This window comes from Anoplolepis gracilipes, chromosome 3 (genome assembly GCF_047496725.1).
Source record: "Anoplolepis gracilipes chromosome 3, ASM4749672v1, whole genome shotgun sequence".
Lineage (NCBI taxonomy): Eukaryota > Metazoa > Arthropoda > Insecta > Hymenoptera > Formicidae > Anoplolepis > Anoplolepis gracilipes.
The window spans coordinates 13,766,532-13,788,491 of NC_132972.1; the positions used below are offsets into that span (position 1 = coordinate 13,766,532).

Genomic DNA, 21,960 nt, shown 5'->3' on the forward strand with positions numbered 1-21,960 from the left:
GTTCAATATCTCGTTTTATGTAAATAAATTTAACGGCTACATATAAGAATTGAAGATTTTATGAAAACAGAATATATTTATAATTCTGTTATATTTTTTAGATAAATAAAAAATACTTAATTATTTAAATATTCTCTTATAATACATGAGAAGAACTTATTTTTGAATATTTTAAAAACATATGAGATATAATTTAATGGTTCGCATACACGCAGATCTCTCTTTTAATTTCACGAATAATTTATATGTATATTCATATAAATAAAGAAGAAATGTCTTATTATGTGTACATATTACTCATCAATATTATTTATTAGAAATAATCATTAATATTTCAATACTAAGTTCCTTAAAAAATATATAGATTTTATTTTTAGAAAAAATATTATTAATAAGTTATGATTTGAAAAAGTATCTTCAAAAAAAGTAAGTTGTATTTATAACGAATTCTGAATAACAAAATAATAAACTTTTTTCATTTTTCATAAGTTCAATGGTATTAAAAATAATAAACGTTCCTACGATCAGAGTGAAATCAGATTCGTTTATCTAACTTATCGATACTTTTTTTTTTTTTCCTAACGCCATTCATCGTAACATCGATATCGCGCCGACTATATTCAAATGAATAAAATTATCGATATATGTTTCTTTTAAGCACGACCATCCCTATAAAACGCGTACCCCGAAAAGGAGCGAAGCGAGCGGAGCCGAACCCCGGCCGTATTCCCAGCTGGCCACGCTGCGACGCGTAGCCCCCATTGCTTTTCTGTGGGAAATGCACGTGCTCGCTATTCACACACCGCGCCGCGTCGTGTCGCGCGCGTTCATAATACGTGCCTTACCCCGCGCGGCTGCCGCAAACACGGACGGCCGTGCGAGAACCCGGCGGGAAGCGGAGTTCTTCCACCGATGCACGATTTCCGATGGTCTCGGACGTTACACCACGCCACAGGATACTCGTACTTTGCGCGAGGAGGCTCGTCGCGAACACGAGGAAACGAAAGAATCAGATACGCGCGAGTAAGCACTTGTGTATTCGGAGCAAGTATGCACGCTTATATAAGTCGTGAGAGATTTTATTTGGCAACCCGAAAGATTTCATAAATTTTAGAAGAATTTTGTAAATTTATATATCTGTCCCTTTCTTAATCAGGCAAATATTTTTTTTAACGATAGCGAATTAAGAGAGTGAAATAACTCTCTATGGAGGTAAAAAAGAATCTTTGAATTTATTGTATTATATCTGCTAAAAATTGCTAGAAATATATCGAAAAAGACTGTTACAATTAAATTATAAAGTAATATGTACAATTTTTAGAAAAATCTAGATAATAAAAAAATATATGGCTGAGAAAAAAATATTACAGTTCCAAAGGACATTCTATGCAGAAAGACCTGTCTAGAAGGGTCCCCTCCAATTGAAATGTTTGGATCAATAACATAAGTCATACGAGCATGTTGAATAGGTAGAAGTTTTACACGACTTTCTCTCACACGATGCATGCTATTGCCTCGAATCTATTCTTTGAAAGAAACAAAATGCATCATAAGCTTAAGATGTGGAACTTTTTTTCACGTAGTTTATATGCATGTTTTTTGAATCGTGACAGAAATTACTGACTGCGCCAACAGGTTCTCAGAATGCAACAACTGTTGCATGGTAACTATAATAAATATTACCAGAAAGAGAGACTCGCGCGAGACGAGCGTGCAAGAACGTGTCTTCGCGTTATCGGATTACCACGTGAGTACGATGAGCTTTGCGCGTGCTTGCAGACCGTGCTGGTTTTGCGCAAAAGCAGAAATGCATTGTGAATCCTTATCTGATGTTACTTGATTTTCCGTTTCTATAAACTTCACATGAATCTGTGTAATTACACGATATATCGATCGACACTTATACGTATATTTCACATGTACAAATTATCAAATGCCTTCTTCACCAAAAAAATATTGGAAAATAAGCTAAAAAATTAATTATTTTAATCGCAATTAATATGTTGATGGTTACAAAGTTATTAAACTGTGGTCAATTAATCTTTGTTAAAAAAAAAATTGATAAGAAAACACCTTGTTCTCTTTTTTCACGTGTATTTATATTGCCTATATGTATATGTATATATAATCATAATAATTTTAATTTTTATGACAAATGAGACATATTAAATATCTTTTAATATTATTGAAAAAATTGTTCAAAATGTACGTAATTTTTACTGTAATATTATGTATACATTTATTTATCATCTAAATTTATTTTTTGCTTCTGGATATAACAACAGTGAGTGAGATTGGAAAGTAAGTCGGATTTTAAATCGAGAGATCTCACTCGCTTCCACTCACTTGAGCTTAGTGTACTAACACTCTTAGTCGCTTGAAAGCAGTTTTCTTATGCTTAGTCATTATACTTTCTCTGTGCACAGTTTTTTAAATTTAATTCAATATACTTGCGCCGAGAGATATGGGAATAATCTATTTAATACGCTCTTTCATTGTTAATTAAGCCAAAAGGGATAAGTTTCTCTGGTTTTAAATTCTTTAAAAGCTTTAATTACAAAAACCATCATTTGAACTTTAAATGAAAAATATAATTGTGGCCTTATAATGATGTATTTTATTTTAAACAAACGCAGAGCAATTGATTATAAGAACAATGGCATTGTTGAAAGTAAAATAATCGACCGATTCGATAAGATATGAACGTTCTTCGAATTTCCTGATAAGATAATTAATTTCTCCTGACTGAAAAATCCGAATATTCATTCATGTATTCTCCAGACGAATATACATCTCACCCCAATTCTTCAAGCTTAGCAGATTATATACTGTTTATGTTCACAACAAAGTCTTATCTGTACTTGATAAATAGAGTGTGCTCGAAGAAATCGATATCTCAAAAATATTTAATCAAATCTTTCGAATGTCGCGTGTCTAATGGATTAACTTTGTCGCACTCATCGATAGAAAATCGCGCCTATTTTATCAATTTTTAAGAGCACTGTAAATTAAGTGTTTTTCGATAAGTTTACCATCAGTCTGTTTCACAGGTAACAAGTTGGCAATTTATTTTAGCTCTGCGTCCAAGAGATAAATAAATATGCGTGCGATGAAACGCATGAAGATAAACAAAATCAGATTCTTGCGCGAACGAAGCAAACACAGCATATCCAGACACATATGTCAATCGTTTGCAAAGCAATTTTTTCATTATATGTCCGAGAACTTGAGAAAGAGATATCCCTATCTCTCTCTTGCTCTCTCTTTATTTTTCGTCACAGATTGGCACAAAGAAGGTTCTCCGCACACGCGCTGTCCTCGAGACACGATTATGACGCTCGAACAAAAACAAATTTAATAGCCTCTTCGTTCAATACGGCGTGGCGGGTACGGGAGCACGAGTACACACGCACGTACGCGTGTCTGTGTCTACGAAGAGGGAGGGGGGGGGGGGCGAGAATCAGGGACGTTCAACAGTCTAGGAAAATGTTGGGGAGACCGACCGATCGATCGATTAACACGTGTACTTTAAATATTTGGGAACTGCATACAAAGTATTCGCAGTGATCACAAGCAACGTTACTAACGAGACTTGATAGATTCGTAAACCAAATAAAAGATGATTTTAACGTCTTTCCTTGATTTGCCGATACTCAACTTTAGCGATAATTCAATTAATATTCAACCTTAGCAATCACTTTCTACAATCGTATCTCCATATAATATTCTTGATATTTTATTTTTTAATTTGCAGTAAATAAAAAGCCAATTCTTTTGGTTGAATTTACAAAAATTTAACTCATAAATGTGTGCGGTTAAAGATTTAAAATGTTCTGTCCATCTTATATTTTTATTATCAACTCTCAGTTGGCAAAAATTACACGAGAATTTGATTTGTCATTAATATGCCAAAGTAAACGTGTCTTATACATATTGTTTAAATTTCTATTGTAAACATTTTACGCAAACTTTGTTTGATGCGACGTCTCATCATTCTATGAATGTATAACGTTTTTGATTACAAAATAATTTTCACCCAATCGCGTCCAGCGTATAATATTCCGTTTGTCACCGTGCAATGTTCGACGTTTATCCTCCCCAATCTGCCAACTAACGTGGGGAGCGCAGCGTACGTATAGCATTTTTCGTGCGTGTAACATATACGCATATACGAGATATACATACAAACGTCCAGATATAGCGCGCACAGAGAAGGAGCGATTCGGAGGTTGACGTCATTCACGTCCCACCCCCTTTAAATTCACGTTGAATACGACCGACCCAGCCTCTGCCTTTTCCCTTCGTTTCTCTTTTCTCTTCCCGCTGCTGCTTTCCGCCCTCTCCGCTCTCCACCGCTCCATCATGCGACGGTGGAGAGAAAGAGAGAGAGAGAGAGAGAGAAGGTGGAGGGGAGGAGAGTGAACCCCTCTGTAGGTCCCGCAACGGGTTTCTATTCTCGGATGTCAATATTTCGTCAACTAGAGCCCACTCGGCGCGCAACAAAAGACTCCGGGTACAGCCGTTGCTGTGGCGTGTGAGAAAGAAAGAAAGAAAGAATAGTGTGCGTGTATGCGTTTTATAAGAGGATGCACGCAGCGCGCGGAGGAAACGCGCGCCCGCGCGCAGGGGGATCGAAGTGCCCCGGGATTGCGTAAGGGCAAAGCATTTCGGGTGCGTTAAAGCGTAATTCTGTCGGATCGTGTTTATATATGGTGTCCGTCAACGAGCGTTGAAATATCTTCCGTATATAGGAAAAATAAGGGACGAGTCGAAAAAAAATTACAAATAAGAATAAATGAGGCGTTAAGGTGGTCGGATGTATAGCGAAGCTAATCAATCGTGGATTAAACGAAAAGATAATTTCTCGAATCTCGGATTTTTCAAATCTAATTGCCCTCATTCTTCCAATGATTAATTCTCGATATAACTTGCGTTGTGTAATTATTTCGTCCTTCTGTGAAATTTTGACATTTGTCAATTTTCGACTGCAACGTTTAAACGTCTTTTATGTCAATCGTACGATCAATTCCAGGATATATATAAAGTTTTTTTTACGATATATTTTAGTACTGTCGGATTACTGAGCAAATTAATTAATTATTAGACTATAATGATTGTTCTTCGACATCGATGAAACGTAGGGGAATTTTTCAAACTAGAATATCTGAGTATTTCAAATCAGTTAAGTGCAGCATTGAAACGTTTCGATCGATGAAATGCATGGATGGCGAAGAAGGCGAAGAAGGCGAAGAAGGCGAATAATATCGCGCGTCGGGGAATCCTTGTACGAGATAAATAAAACGGGCCTCTCTCTCTTACATGGTCGTTGCGCCGTCGCCGCCGACACATAATAGCCGCGTTCTCCTCGGCCGCACTCGCGTATGAACTCGGTTTTAAGGTGAGCGAGTGCGAGCAACATCGTCTTCGAAACATCGGAAACCTGAGGCATCGAAAAGCAGCGTAGAGATTCTACTATTTTCGAATAATATACGCGATTGTATAAAGGATTTTTTTTTTTTTTTTATTTTGACAGATGTCTTATGTCAAAATAAAAAAAATTTTCTTATGCGATTCGATGATCTAAAAATATACAGATATCTTCAAAAATAAAAATATATGTGTTTGTAAGAAAAATGTTTATACAAGAAATAAATTGTGTTAGATTTAATACAAAAAGAACCGATATTTTATAGTAACTAGCGAATATTAATTCAATAAAAATCAACGCATTAATTATACATTAATAATAACTCATTATTTAAATCTGCCAATTGTTTTAATATCTTTACCTTGTACATATATTTCTCAACAATTACTCTTCGATGTAAAATATGAGATATTTTATGAGATAGCAAAGGAAAGACCGTCGCAAAAGCAACTTTCACACGATGGGGCCCCTAGGATTCAGGAGCCCCGAGGTATTTGCACCGTTTGCTCGCGCTAGACGTTACTGAGCGCGAAAGAGAGGGAGGATGGGTTGAGAGGAAAGGGGGAGGACAAACGAACGGCGGATGCTGATCGCAACACTTCGCTAAAATCAGGACAACGGCGAGGAGGATGAGAAACGGATTCGAGAAGGCCTCGAGAGAGATAGAAACGAGACGAGACGAGACGAGACGAGACCGTTGAGACATCGAGACCGCGACACGTAAACAGGAGCGAGCGGCGCCCGAGGTCGACTCATGACGAGAGAGAATCGTGGGAGGATTCCCTTCTTCTCTCTCCTTTCTTGCTTTTTTTCATCAGTCCGCAGTGTGGGTGGGATTAGAGAGGTAGAGGGCCGCGGAGAGGGGAATTCAACGGAGGAGAGGGCTTTGATCTCTGCATCGTGTCGTTATTTTCGGGAGGATTGCCGAGACAAAAACATTTGTTGCGGGACGCTCCTATTTCTTTTGTAGGCCGAAGATGTTACCTGCACGTCACCCAGAGAAATTCTTTTCGTTTCCAGAATGCGTGCTGACGCATTTCCCACCAGGCACCCACCGATTAGATCGCAACACAAATTCTGACCATAAACGGAAAGATTTCTTTAACTCTTATTATCGAGAAAATCATATTCGCTTACGAGATTTTCAATAATTATCAGTTTTTAAAACAATCATAGGAATAAGAATAAAAATTATTTAATATTTGATATTCCAAAGTTATTTAATACACGAGCCTCCGCGAAAAAAAATGATAAAATTAAGAAAATTTTCTTCCATTTCATAGAATTGAAATAATTTGTATACAATTGTCAAAAAAATTACAACTAATTAAAAATATAATTTAAAAAAGATACATTGCAGATTATAATAGAATTCTATTTTAAAGATTTACATTATACATTATTAAAATTTATATAAAATTATATATATATATATATTATTCATGCATATAGATATATGGAATAATATTTATGAGGAAAACATCATATATAAAATGCCTTAGAAACGTCATCATAAATGCGAGAAGATATTGGTATATGGACATCTGATATGTATATACATGTCGAAATAACAATCGAAAAAGAGAAACACCGATAGATTATCCTGTCTATCGTCACAATACCAAACTAGGCGTGAAAATCGCGATACGATGTGGACACAGATCGTTACACGCGTGTAGGTGCATTGAAGTAGACATAATAGGTCGTGGTTTTAAGCGACCTTGATGTAGCATTTATCATTCTCGAAACTATAATACTGTAGAAATATGTCGTTAAAATCAAAACATCATTCATCTTAAAAGCTAAATGAAATTTTATTTAATTTTCATATGCACAATTATTTTGAAATTGTGATTCTACTAAATAACTATTAATAATATCATTGCTAAGTCAAATTGGTTTACGTTCTTTGCTCCTCTTCTCTGACGCATCGGTTGCTTCCGAAATATCGAAATAGCTGCTCAATTCGAGGAAACTAATTAAATGTCACTTGGCGACTTTAATTACGTGTTGAAGAAGCGTTTTAAATGACGGTGTAAGTCGTAAAACGCCGGCACGTTTCTCGATCGAGAGAGCTTATAGCTACAAGTAATTCGAATCATTGGGTGCGCATGAACGTTACCTAATGGGATCTGTCGTCATTATCATAAATATTCTCCTTCGTGGACATCCTATATAGCACCGATTCGAATGAATTGAGCATGCATTTATTCGTGAGGAAAGGGAGGTCGATGTCGCGTCACAACTTTTCGACGGATGTGCCTCGCTCGGTAGGTCACACAGAGCCTTCCAAGCATTACACGAAGAGCATACTTGCAATCAGGTTAGCGGCGCATCTGGTGCGAGACCAGACCAGTGCGCGAGCCAGTAAATACGGGACAATGCGATGAAAATTGGTGGAACTTTGGTTTTAGCACTGACACCATTCTATTGTCCTACATTGAATACGCACGTATACAAACGAATGTGTCAAATAACAACATTTTTGTAAGGATTAGCTTTAAAAAATAAATACTGCCTATTTTTTTTAGTTATTATATGACAATACTATATAATAGTAACGTAAATTATATAGGAAATTAATGTTGTAAAAGATCACAATGCGAATTAAAATATCTTATCAAAAAATTAAAATTTAACACTTCTATTTTTCTCTATTTCTATTTTGAAAAATTATTTCTTTTTCGTATAGATAAATAATAATACTTAATTTAAATAACAAAGAGCATTTTAGGAAATAATATATTCCCACTGTTAAATGGATATTTTCCACAACTTAAAGATCTATTATCTTTTACGTTTTTTGTGTAATCTAAGCTGTTATTTTATAAAACTATATATGGGACTAGTAACTGCTCTCTGCGAAACCTTACCTTAACAATAGTCTTGTCAAAATAAGCAATGATTTTGGAATATCCGGTTATTTTCGAGATATCGTAGATGAAAATCGTTATATCTAACAATAAATTGAACTTAAGTTCAACGAACGTGCAGCCTGTATAAATTCGCGCTGTCTATGTAGTTAGCGCAGAACTAAAGATCGATATATTGTCTTCCTCCAAGTATATCGCAATGCCTAGCCCCTATTATTCCGTTCTCGATCGACGATGACGAATATATTCTTCTATCTTTCTTGTCACCGAATCTCGGGTGCGCGCGCGCGCGCCATAAGAAGATTCTGTCATTCGCAGTAAATACCCATGGCATTTCGAGGTGGCGAGGATAGGTTTGCCCATTGGTTCGCTGGAAAAGGTCGCACGACAGAATACCTTGAATGTGAACATCCGCCGTAACACATAAACGTAACGCTCTGTGTATATACATGTGTATGTGTACATGTGTACGCCTTATCTGCGCATTTGACATATGAGAACACGTGGATCTCTTCGGTTGCCAAAGATGTGTATTAGCGACAGAACCACGTTTTTAAATAATTAAATTATCATTCCGATCGTATATATTAGCATGCGTCAAAATCGATACGTAATAATATATTCGCAATTGATTGTTTTTCGATCGCCACGCGATTTTCAGTACGCATTGAAAATATTTTTATATTTGTTCAACGTAAAAAAAATTATTCCGGAATATTACAATTTCTATAACAGTGATGATATGTGTGTAACGCTGTCAATTAATAACCAGAGGTGTGGGATAATTATTAATTTAATGAAATGCCTGTATTAGATATATTTTTTGTTTCGAGAGATTTTCATCTTGGGCATTGTGTGTGTGTGTGTGTGTGTTGAGAATTCTACGGGGTTAATAAATCGTCATATTACGAAAAATATGTTTGTCTGTTACTTTGATAATTGATCTACTTTAATTTTGTATTGCTAACATCACTCGATTAATAGAAAAATAAAAAATTTTATATCTAATCTTATCGTCACGCACATGCTTTTTATTTTAATGTTATATTAATAACTTTTTAAAATAAAATATCGTGCATCCCATGATACGTACTTATTTTTACATTTGCTCGTCGTCAAGAGTCGATAGACAAAAATTGCAAGAGTTAGAAAAAATGTATTATTCATTATCTTATTATTATCACAGAATAGAAATACTTTTCCCTACAACTTTCCTGTTTTGACACAATCGAAATTCTTTTTACGGTAACACGTGCGACACATAAGGCCATGCCCGTGTAAAAGCGGAAATAACATCTGCTCGCAACAGATAGGAGAAACCGAAAACTTATCGGACGCAACCGCAAGACGTAAAACGCAACGGTGACTTCCTTCCTTTCCATTCTATAAGCAGGAAAAGAAGGAGAAGCGTAACTAACATATATATAAAATAACGATTAAAATTGTAAAAACATCTGCAATCAATCATAAATTGCATCATAAATCACATTCATAGTTTTTATTTCTATCTAATTTTTAAAGAATTTGATCTACGTTTCACAAACTGATTTTATCTTTAAGATAGCATAGGCGCAATTAAAAGTCAATAATTAAATCAAGTTAATAACAAATTAATAATTAATATTAAATACAAATCGTACCTAGGTATTTAAATTATAAATCAATGACACGTAATAATAATATTAATAAATCTACCGAAGCAATTATAAATTATGTTTATGATTGTATCTTGTTTATAATTAATTATTGTAATTGATGAATCACGATCTAACGTATAAAATACAGAATACATTTAAAAAATCATCAGCAGAAAAAATATTGTAATACTGTGAAATATCTTCATTCCTAACCGAACGAGTGCTGATTATCTACCTTATTCATAATGAAGAGGATAAGAGAACAAACAGATTATACAACGACGCAGCATGCATCACATTAACATTATGTAAGGGTCACAGTCCGATCCTACAACAATACTATCGGTATCCAATAATTATGACTAGCAGGATATATGATGATGCAGTAAAACCTAGAAACATATGCACGCGTTACGCGATATTTATTGCGTTTTTAAAGCAAGAAAAGTTTTACATATTAAAGCTAATTTTCTTGATAAGGCAATAAACATATCATTAAATCGCATGATGATTATTATTAGAGAAATATCAATATTAAAATATTAAAAATATTATAATACATAATATCTAATATTTAACAGATAAAAGAAAAGTATCTTATATAAATTTTTATCTGTTTAGCTTTCTACTAATGTGATTGACAATCGAAAAATATCACGTTATTCATCATGACATGGTTATCATATTTATATTATTATATCATAAAAATGTTGGGGCGTGATGTCGGAAATTTGTTCGCGTGCTTTATCTGCATCGACAGACTTAAGGAAGGGACGTTCCTTTATTTAATGAACTCTCGTTGCGATAATTATCAAAAACTTCCGTACGAATGTGTTTATATGAGATCGCAGAAAGCCATCGGCCTTTGTAAGAATTTCGTGAGTTTAAATCGATTTCGAGTCAAAATATGAGAGTATGAATTCATAACTCGCTCACAACCGCGTTACAAATTTCCGATTACAATTTACATTCAAAAAACGCTTCATACTATGTTTGCATATACCAATATATATTTTTTGATTGCATTGGAAAAATTATGTCAACACGAGCATATCGATACAAACAGGATGAAAATTGTCAGCATAATTTTGATATCACTTTATTTTCAAATATCGAATAGGAGATTAAACGGAAGAAATTTATCACTGTAATTTAACAATGATGTAATGTCCGCGCATGACCTTCATCATTTGTCTGTCAGAATATATGTATATATATATATAAAATATGTACATGAATGTCGAAATCTGCCGTGTACAAACTTGCCACGTATATTTCAAGGCTAAAGTTACTGCCGCATATCGAATGTACAAAAGGGAAAAATGAAATCTAATAATTAATATACGCTGTAAAAAATATTACAGATATTATGTAACACTTATTCCGTTAATTTAACATACTTTTTACAGTGTATGGTACTGAAAATATTTGGTCATGAGAAAGAATGCAAAAATTTATATTTTGAAACGTACACAAATGCAGTACATATTATATTTTAATATTTACGTTTTGTGTGTTTCAATTTATAAGAATGATAAAAATATAAAATTTTGATTAATATTATTAAACCTCAAGAGCATTGGATTTCGGTCTTCGCTTAATTCAAAGTGATAATTTTAGCATATAATTCGAGATTTAATTGAATAGATATGTAATATGGAAAATTAGAAAGTTGGTAATACAACAATAATAATCTGTCAAAAGTTTTCGCTGGACAGAAATAGGTTTTAACTTCATTACAGCATTTGTGGCTGATACGCAATAGTTGCGAGACCGTTGCATGCAATGCAATGATTATAAGTCAAATACATTTTTTATAGTCAGTTATTAATTTCTTAATACCACGGAGATAATTTCTCAGATGATACGTAAAAAGCATCTTGTTGCATGTTTGCAACGTGCGCTGGTTGCATTTATGCAAATAAAGGAGTACACAGAGAAGGTCTATCCTGTCAGGATTCGGAGAAAGTTGTTTCAGGGCGTTGATTGGCAGGTGACGAAATCACGGAAGCCGCCGGCCAATCCTTGCTCTGGAAACTTTCCCAGAATGCTTAACCCCTTTGACCGTTACATAATAAATATCACCCGATCCCATTGCCTTGTCTTACATCAACGTATTCTGTACGATGAGATCAAGGATATCAGAAATCATCCAGCGGCGATCTCTGTCGCTTGTTCTCTCACGTCTTTAACAACGTTTACAAACAAGCTACGAAACACAAAAAAAAAAAAAAAAAAAACAAACAACATCAAACAAATTTGTTTTCTTTGAATTTTTATATATTTACTTTTTTAAATTTCAGTTTTGCAACATACAAGTTTTGAAAGTTTTGAAAATTGCAAATTTTTTCATTTTAGATCCAAAAAATGAAGAAGTAGCGATTATATAATATATATTGAAATAAGAAATATTTTTAAAGATGAAGGAATAATATTGAACACAAAATTTGATATATGAATTGATTCAAGAGATTTATTTCCATATATATTATAGTATTTATTTATAAAACATTTTAATTAAAAAATTGTAATTGTATGTGTTGTTAAAATCTATCAAACAATAAAAAAGTAATAAAAAATAAATATATCTGACATAAATCTTTGAGTTATATTTTTAAAAAGAAAAATTGTCTGCGTATAGAAATCGATGAAAGGATAAACTCAACAATCTTGTTAGTGGTGAGATCAAGCGAGTGAGATCAGTGGGTAAGCCGAGTACAACTGGAGAGGCGCATACTTTCTTCGTCGTCCATTTATAGTTTCACGTATATATAGAGGTCTGGAAAACAAGGAAGTGTAGAGAGAGAATATGCGCTTAGAGGCCTATAAGTTAACGTGGAGATGTCGAAATAACGTCGTTTAACCGCCAATAGTAGTAAAAAGGACAATTAATCGCGAAAACTTTTAATATAGTTTATAACATTGTACGATGTTTTTATCTATGTCAGGGTCAAACCAACTGTATATGTGTTAAAGAAATGCTTTTTTTTAATATTGATTTTATTAATTTATTTGTTTGAAAAAGGCATTATTTGCAAATAAGGTATATATTTATCATATATTAATAGAATTTCTTTTAAAATATATATCTGTTAGAAAAAAGAGACACGATCTTGTCATGATAATTAATATATAAATTTATAAAAAAACGGATGTAACACTCTCTAGATCTAGTTATAATTTCTAGTGAAAATAATATAAGTAAAATATATTTTCAAATTAAACCATATATCATACAAATTCTCTTAAGTTAAAAAAACTCTCGTTCTAAAATTCGTTAATATATTTTTAAAATTTATTTCGTAAAAGTAACAAATAAAATATGCTATTTTTTCGTCTGAATAGAAAATTATACAAATTTTATGAAGTTTCTTCATAAAAATATTTATTCTTCCAGTACAACTTGTACTGAATGAGACTAATTGTAAGTTCGTCTAAACGCAAACAGAGATGCCAAGATTCTATGAAAAGTGATTGTGCGCAGAGTTTTGTCAGTGACGTAATCGTAAAAAATTTAAATGACAAATTTCCTGGTAAAAAAAGTTTAAAATTAAATGCAAAAATTTCCAGAAAAGTTTATTTAGGAAAATATTTAACATAAAAAATTATCAATTAAATTTGACTAGATTAATCATTCTTTTAGTTGCGGAAAAATACCTGATCTGAACACGCGAAACTTATTGTATTATGTAATTATATCTATACAAGATAAATGCCATTGTTTCTATTAATTTTACAATTCTTTGCAAAATAAAATTCCTATTTCTATGCCTGCAATATATATGTGTACAAACAATAAAACAGAAAAAAAGCACTAAACTTTATTAATCGCATCCGTGGAAAGTGCAATCAGATGATACGATAACGATTATTCTTTTTACAGTGAAAGGAAAATGATTCCAATCCACCGCATGTTTCTCTTATCTAATTGACTATGTCAAACAAAGTTAATTAGTTATAATGTGATAAGTTTGCGTATACGCACGTAGTGGGAATGTATGTACGTCGTAGAAAAGTGAAAAAATAAAAATAACTTTATAATACTTCTATAAATCGGGCCAAATGATTTTCCCGTTGAATTTTAACGTTAGCGTTTGATCGTAAAATAATCGTTCCTTTATGTTCCAATGAAAAATAGGTAGTAAACAGGATTTCTACCATGGAATCATCCATATCGTATAGAAAGTTGGGTCGCGCGCGCAAGTTATAATCGGCCGATTACCGCGCGACACGATAGTGGCACGCACACACGCACACGCACGCGCGTGTAGAAATAAACGCGAATGACAGCCGATGGTTTACAGCCTTCGCGGTAAGGTAAGGTAAGACGCGTCCTTGCCACGCGCGATCGCCTCGAGCTAATCGACGCGTCCCGTTCCCGATTGTGTCGCATTCCCCCTTCCATCGCCCCCCCCCCTTTTCTTCTTTTCGTGCGCTGCTGTAAAATAGCTAACCTAGGCAAATTTTTCCAATTTTTGTAGAATTGTCGTATCACTTGGTAAATATGAGAATTATATTAAGAAAAACAGTTTTTCTGCAGAAGAATTATATATGCATATATGTATTAAATTAATGTAGAAATTTTAAATAGATATTATATATAGATAAAGAAATTATACAGAGACGTAGATAAGAGAGAGATTTTATACATTAATTGTACGAACGAAAATATTTTTGACAACAGAGATATAAAGATTTTGGTGAAAATAAAAAGATAATTCAACACAATTAAATAAATTACAGGCTTTGAATCTTAATAATTAGTAAACTAAAATTGGATAAAAAAGATAATTAGATTTCTATTATAAAAAGTACATGACACATACATAAATCAATATCCATATATATGCTTATACTGTTCTGATACTTTAATATTATGTTGCAGTAAATGACAGTATTTGAATTACAGTCAAATAGTATTTTAAAAATAAGTATTTTAATGTTAGCCATTTGAAACAATTATGATTTCATAATGATAAATTTGATGCTCTAGTTAAACTATTTAAATTTAATACTTAATAAAAATATTTATTGACTTCTCTAGATAAATTGTCAAGTAAAGAGTATATTAATAAAAAATACAAGAATCGCTCTATGATCTAACTATATATTATGTAACATTAAGCACTTATTATTTATCATTTATATAAAAAATTTTAAAAATCAATATATTGTATATTTGTAAAAAAAAAAGTAATAAATAAGAGCTTTGTTGCTGTTCAATTATATTATAAATTATATTTTGTAATCAATCAATTCATTAATCAATTTGATTTGTTAAATAGCTATATTTTTCTTGAATGTTCATGACAAGTTGACAAGTGAAAATATATTTACAGGTTTAAAAGTTAATCTATGTAAAAAATGTTACATCTGGAATTATAGTATATTATTCTTTGCTTGTTAAACATCAAATCGCGCGCATCGATAGCCTTATAGTGAATTCTTATCGCGCAAAATTTTATGTCTTATCTGCGGAATGGTGCACGTCGCGTAATTGTGCGATTGACGTTTTAAAGTGTAACACGCGTGTGCAAGCACGCGCGTGGCAGCAAAACGTGCGTATAAAATACGCGACGTGAATGACAGATGATAGTTAAACCAGCATCATGATGCATAATCGCTTCTAATTAACATATTTCGGTACTTGTATTACGTTTTTAGGATACCAAACGCAGGTCAACATTCACTTATGAATCAGAGTAAAATGTGGGATCAGTTGCAAAAGATTTAATTTCATAACGATTGATATAACGATCAACCAGCGACCAATTTTGTCGGTAATCTGATACTGACTCTATATGAAACATCGAACAAATATAAATATGTATATAAATGTTATTTGTTTGCAATATGTATTCATGGAAATAGAGACGATCAATAATCCATTTTTAAGGTAATAATTTCTTTTCAGATAATTCTAAAGATTAGAAATCACTTGTTTATATCAATATAAAATTTTTAAATATATAATTAAATACATCAGCTTAACACTGATATAAAATTATTTTAAATAACGATATATATTATAATTATTTTAAATACGATATATATTATAAATATATTATAGTATACGTGTATACGCACACGAATATCGAAATGATTTATATGCAGACTTTTATTTTGAAAGAAATCATGTAATCACTAATCACTAATCATCTAATAAAATTACTAAACAAGACTAAGCTCACGTACATTTTCTGATTGCCTATTTTTTGCAATATCTTAAATTGCTAATATCATATATTTACTTATATTATACCTTGTTTTTCTATTTCCTAGTTTATAATTTTAAGAAACATAGAAAAAAAGATTTACACCACGATTTACTGATCCTATCGCGGTCAACACGGCCAATTCGAATTCAGAATGCGAAGTGAACGATGGACGAGTCTCGTAGTCTCGTCCTCATTATGCAATGGACAATTATGAAAGTTTAATTACACCTCACCTTGAGCGCACGTGCGAGAATAAAACGTTCGAAGGCTGCTGCCGGGCTGTTCTCTCGATGGTCGGCAAACAAACGTTTCACAAACCTAACCGACGAATTTCGACGCCCATGTATGTTTACAGTTTGCGCAAGCGTCTTCGAATGAGTGACAACCTTTATCTTCGAATTTTACGTATATTCCCAATAGTGTCATAGTATAGCTAAAAGTAAGATCTGAGGATATGAAAATTTTATATACGTGAACGTGGCGATTAAAATAAAAAAATTAAAGCGTATGAAATTACAGATTTCTATATATCATAGAAATCATTTCAAGTATTTTTCTTCATACATCTTGTGTATATTATATTTGATAATATTTCATCAAAATTAAATGTCATATAAATTAAAAAAATTATGTATTTTATTTTAAGAATTATAAAATGTCTTTGTAAGTCTTATTATTCAACGAAGCTATCGTTTTTATTATATTAATAAGGACGTTTTTTCATCAGGTATTTTTAAACTGTATTAAGGTCATATTTTTCTAAATTTGTACTTTTTTATTAATTATCTTGTTTTCAAAAATGTACATGTATTGCTGACATTTCGATAGTTTAATTAAAAAAAGAATAAATTACAAATGATTAAAAAATAATCTTGAGTTTGATTCCTGATTTATTGTCAGATGATTCCGTCTCGATGTTTTTTTTCATCTACGTCTCTCCAGCGGGGTAAAGAGGGATCTATTTAAAATCTCAAGTATAAATTTAATTTGATTTATATTACTTGGTATAAGACCAAGAAATTTTTCGTGCACAAGGAATAGGTTTCATAGAAAACTTTATTCCTATATGAAACTGACACTATCATCCGGCGTTGGCTCTTAATAGCCCGCGAAATTTCAAATAGATTATAAAGTAAAAAATAAGATCCAAAATTTTCAGATGTTGAATTAGCATAGAAGAGAAAGAAGGTTACTATCATAACAATTGGTAAATTAATCAACGATACGTAGCGAGTAAAAAATAATGTCTGTGATTTGCTACGTGCCAACGCGCCAAGGTAAATGTATGTGCCGGCCGTTCTGACATAATTCTTCGTCAGTTCCGAGGCGTCTCCGCCGTCTTGTCCTTGACAAATAAGTACACTTGCCCCGCGAGTAAGCAGAAGTGCGCAATCAAAAAGTGACGATATTCCTGACTCAATGATATTTGCCAATTTAGTAAATATATAACTTCATCTCCCCTCAATTTCTCTGTTTAGTTCGTTATTGCAAGCATTTCGGACTATTAATTCTATATTTTGTCTTGTCAGATATCGCTCGAGCCTTATTGATTTAATTAGAAATTAAAAATGTTAGATAAAATATATTAGATGTATCACGAGAAATTATAGAGTATAATTATAGAGAGTATATCCTTTGTGAATTTTCAAGTAAATCTTTTCTTAATAAAATTTTTAGTAAATATTCTGTTATTCAATATTAAAATAGTATTCTCAATCAAATTCCACGTTTTGCGAACAAAATTCAAAATACTTCGATGTATAATTATATATGTCATACAAAAGAGTACAATGCATAAGCTGAAAAATTTTAGCAAACCAAGTCGTTAATTTTTCTTTTAATTTATTTCTGTAAATAATAAAAATTTGATTATTGATAGTTAACATGATAGTAAAAACATTTATACAAGCAAATGATTCCAAGTATGAAGTAAATTATTCAGAGAACACAAGATATACGAAACGTAGAATGTTTTTTGTTTCGTATCCTTGCTTGAAAAAAAAAAACAACGTATTTTTGCATTTATCTTCTTTAAAAAAAATTTACTTCACTTTTATTCATATTACTCAATCTCTTCCCCTCTCGACCTTCATCGTTTCCTGGATCGTTAGGTATGAATATATCATTACATATTGTCGCAAGTGCTCCGCATTATCTGTTAACATCCGCCACTCGCTGCCACCGTTCCCTTCCACACGCGGAAATAGTGTTTTTCTTGATTTTGCTTATAGCCGTGCACACCATTTGAAACTACGGCATTATAAAATGTCAGATAGTCAGATCGACCTGCGCCGATGCAAGGCACGTTCACCGTATTAAAAACGAAAAAACCAGACTCGCATATATCTTCTCATAATGCAGTCTCATTTAAGATCTGTTTACAGTATACAAGGTTTTTTAGTATGTTATCGCGTAATATTATTCTCAAGAGATCGATTTGAAGTTATTTACTTGCAAAGCGCGCTATACTATAAGATAATCGACGAGAATCTATTGATAGAATATATAATCTATGAGACGAATGCATCAGTCAGAGAAAAACGTAACTGCGTAATATTACAAGGATGGTTTCAATCGTGTGATCAAATGGAGATTTTAATGCATCAGTATTTAATCATCGGTTTATCAAAGACAGTTTGCGTTAAACTCTCATTTTTAATTTTTAAACAAACTTCAATAATTTTATCACCATCCAATCAGCATATTTTTTTTTAAATATCCTAATCAAGTATCTTCTATAACATATTAATGCGTGTATGCGCGATATAAATTAATTCTAAATGATTCAACGAAAAGTCGTGCCATAAATAATTTCGTCAATAATTTCAAACGTATTTGGGACGCACTCTTCAAAGCAGATGCTGATACGTCCCTGAGTGGTTCTCTGTATACGCGCCATCGAGTGTACGCTTATTTTAACAAACCTATTTCTGATATTGTGCCACATCGCAACGGAGGCTGTATCGAGATTAGAAGACTTTAAACGCGAAACCGCACTGCGGCGCCGTGGCGACGAGTTCGTAATAAATGCGAGCAAATCGCACACTCGCGATTCGCCGCTTGTCTTGGTTATGGGTTCATAAGGCACACAACGTATTCGATATCCAAGTCACCCTCTGCTATAATCTTAGGTGAAAGCTTGACGATCGCAGAAGTGGTTAGTAATGTCCGAGTTACAAACAGTTATAGCTAATGTAAAGTAAAAAGTGAGATTGTGCGCGATATATCATAGATTGCTGAGCGGCAACATTACTATATCAAATTTTTAATTTTTAATTAATTCAAGATTCGGAAAGATATGTTTAATGATAATTAACCCTTATTCCGTACTGATGGGTCATTTTTGTCTGTGATTTTTCTAACAACGTCAATTTCTCGAAAACAAATAATCATAAAATAATATATTTAAGTAAATTATTTTTCAAATTTATTATTTTAGTCTTTATTTAGAATGTTCAAAGAAGGTATATACATTTTTTTCAGATTTTTTTAAACACTTTTACATATTAATAAACTTATCGAAAATACGTTGACTCACCTGTACAGTTAGAAGATGCCAAAAATAACAATACGGAGTAAAGATTAATATTAAAAAACTTTAAAGATTGTTGATGATTGACACTACGTATAGACAATGTTTTGTCTTTAAAATTTTTTCCCGATACATATCAATTTCGTTTTATAAAAATTGTTGGGTCTATTTTTTTATATTATTAAGATAGAAAAAAATATAATGCAAGTGTTTTTCAAAATATTATATAAATTAAAAATGTTTGGTGACTAAAAATTATATCTCACAGACATAAGAAAAAAAGGAAATGATAAAATTACAAGAATTTTCTATAATTCATTATCTATATGAAAGATAATTTAGCAAGGGACAAAGACATTATTGTATTCATGCGTAATGACGCATTTTCCTACATTTTCTCTCGTATTATACTGCTGAATTAAGTTCTAATTATTGGAAATTAAGCAGGCGAAGGGCGATGTCGCATTTTATCCCGCTCTTTTTACGAAAAGAAAACGCAAACTGCTAATTTCGATAACAAGTTATATATCTTGGCGTTATCAAATTTTACTGCAAATCGATTACATCGCCATAACGCCTACGCTCCAATATAAGACGAATAATAAAAGCAAGGAAAAAGCGAGCCACAACAAGGTCGCCGCGTCGAAGCGGCGACATACAAATGTCAAGGGATCCTGACATAGTTTTGGCTTCCTTCAAAACGAAAGATTGTCGGCCATATCTTTACCGATCGCTTATCGCTCGAATTGACAGATACAATCACGAAATACACGTTTTAATATGTTTTCACAAGATTTTTTTCAGATTTTTTCTTCATGGTATGACGTTTCGAGTAAAAAATTAATTTACTTTCGAGTTCGGTGAGTTTCTATACTATGACGGAGTATACAAAATCGCTTTTTGCAAATCGCAATCGTTTGGTACGCGCGTTTTATTTCGTCATATAATATATTATTGACACACTTGTGGAAATTGATTTATCATTTCTATGCTTTCTCTTTTTGTGAAATTTTGTATCGGAAAACTATTCATCACAAACTATTTTATTATATATTTCTTCAAAATAACATTTTGAGAGAAATTTGTTACTTAACCTTTATATATAATTTTAAAAGTTATCTTCGGAAATTTCAAAGCAATCACTCCTTTGATACAGATTAATAGTTAATCCAATGAATTGTTTTGTTCAAAAAAGATACAATTTCTCAGAAAACAGTTACAAATATATTGAGAAAAAGATATTAGCAAATAATTAGATATTAAACAAATAATTTCATCACCTGCATTTCGCACAAAAAATTGATATATTCGTATAACTGGATATTGATCATGATAAATGTTCAAAATAATCAGATTATCAGATAATGGACGGTTAAGCGCATTCGAATAAATGCAAAATCGAGAGATATTCAGATATTAAAAAGTCACTCAATGTTTATAGTGACAACACTATCGTAAATTTGTATAAATATTAAAGTTTAAGATCGCGGAAAATTGCGTTGCAAATATTTTATAAAATTATCGTTTTATCCATATGTCAACGTATATGGTATTGATGACTCGGCGCAGAGACTGTCGGCAAAACTGTCAGTCATAAACGATTAGATAGCCGAGCTACAGAGAATATTGCGTGGTTAATATTGCTGAGATTATCTTGCTTGGTTTTGAATGCTTGCTCCGATATACTTAGCGATATACACTAAAGCTGACATGCTAGATGCTTTAAGATTATGAATTATATTCCGATACTAAAAAGTATAATTATTTTTCATTTGAAAAACTCTTTTCGCTTATAACTTAAATTTCTTTTTTTTTAATAAATCGTACAAAATTAATTCGTATTATCATTTTTTTCTCTCCCATTTATAATATTATATTTTTTTAAAACAGTTCAAATTTTGGAGAAATAATCGTTTTATATATTTTATATCGTTTTCAATTTTACTCCGAATTAATTTCAATTAATCTAATGATTTTTACCGAGTACCGTTTGATATCAAAAAATATTTTAAAATATATTTGTCGCACGAATCATGATGAGAAATATGCGAATAAAAAAAAAAAAAAAAACTTTAATCCTTTTTCGTTTTAAATATCCATTCCTATTTGCGTGCCAAGTTTCTCGCCCATGCTCGTTTTGTTTCACGGTAACTGATAACAAGTTGGTGACAATACCGCGGAGATTATCGTCGAAAGAGATACGGAACCTTTTCCTTCATCGAGGTCGTATCCCAGTCACGCGATTATCTGATAAATTTGTATACGAGCGTGC

The 21,960-nt window shown here is 32.4% G+C and overlaps 1 protein-coding gene across 4 annotated transcripts in view; it reads right to left on the minus strand.

Moving 5' to 3' along the window:
• Tna (Zinc finger MIZ domain-containing protein tonalli) overlaps nucleotides 1-21,960 on the minus strand; it is a 54,012-nt gene that overhangs the window by 9,721 nt on the left and 22,331 nt on the right. The window lies entirely within an intron of this gene.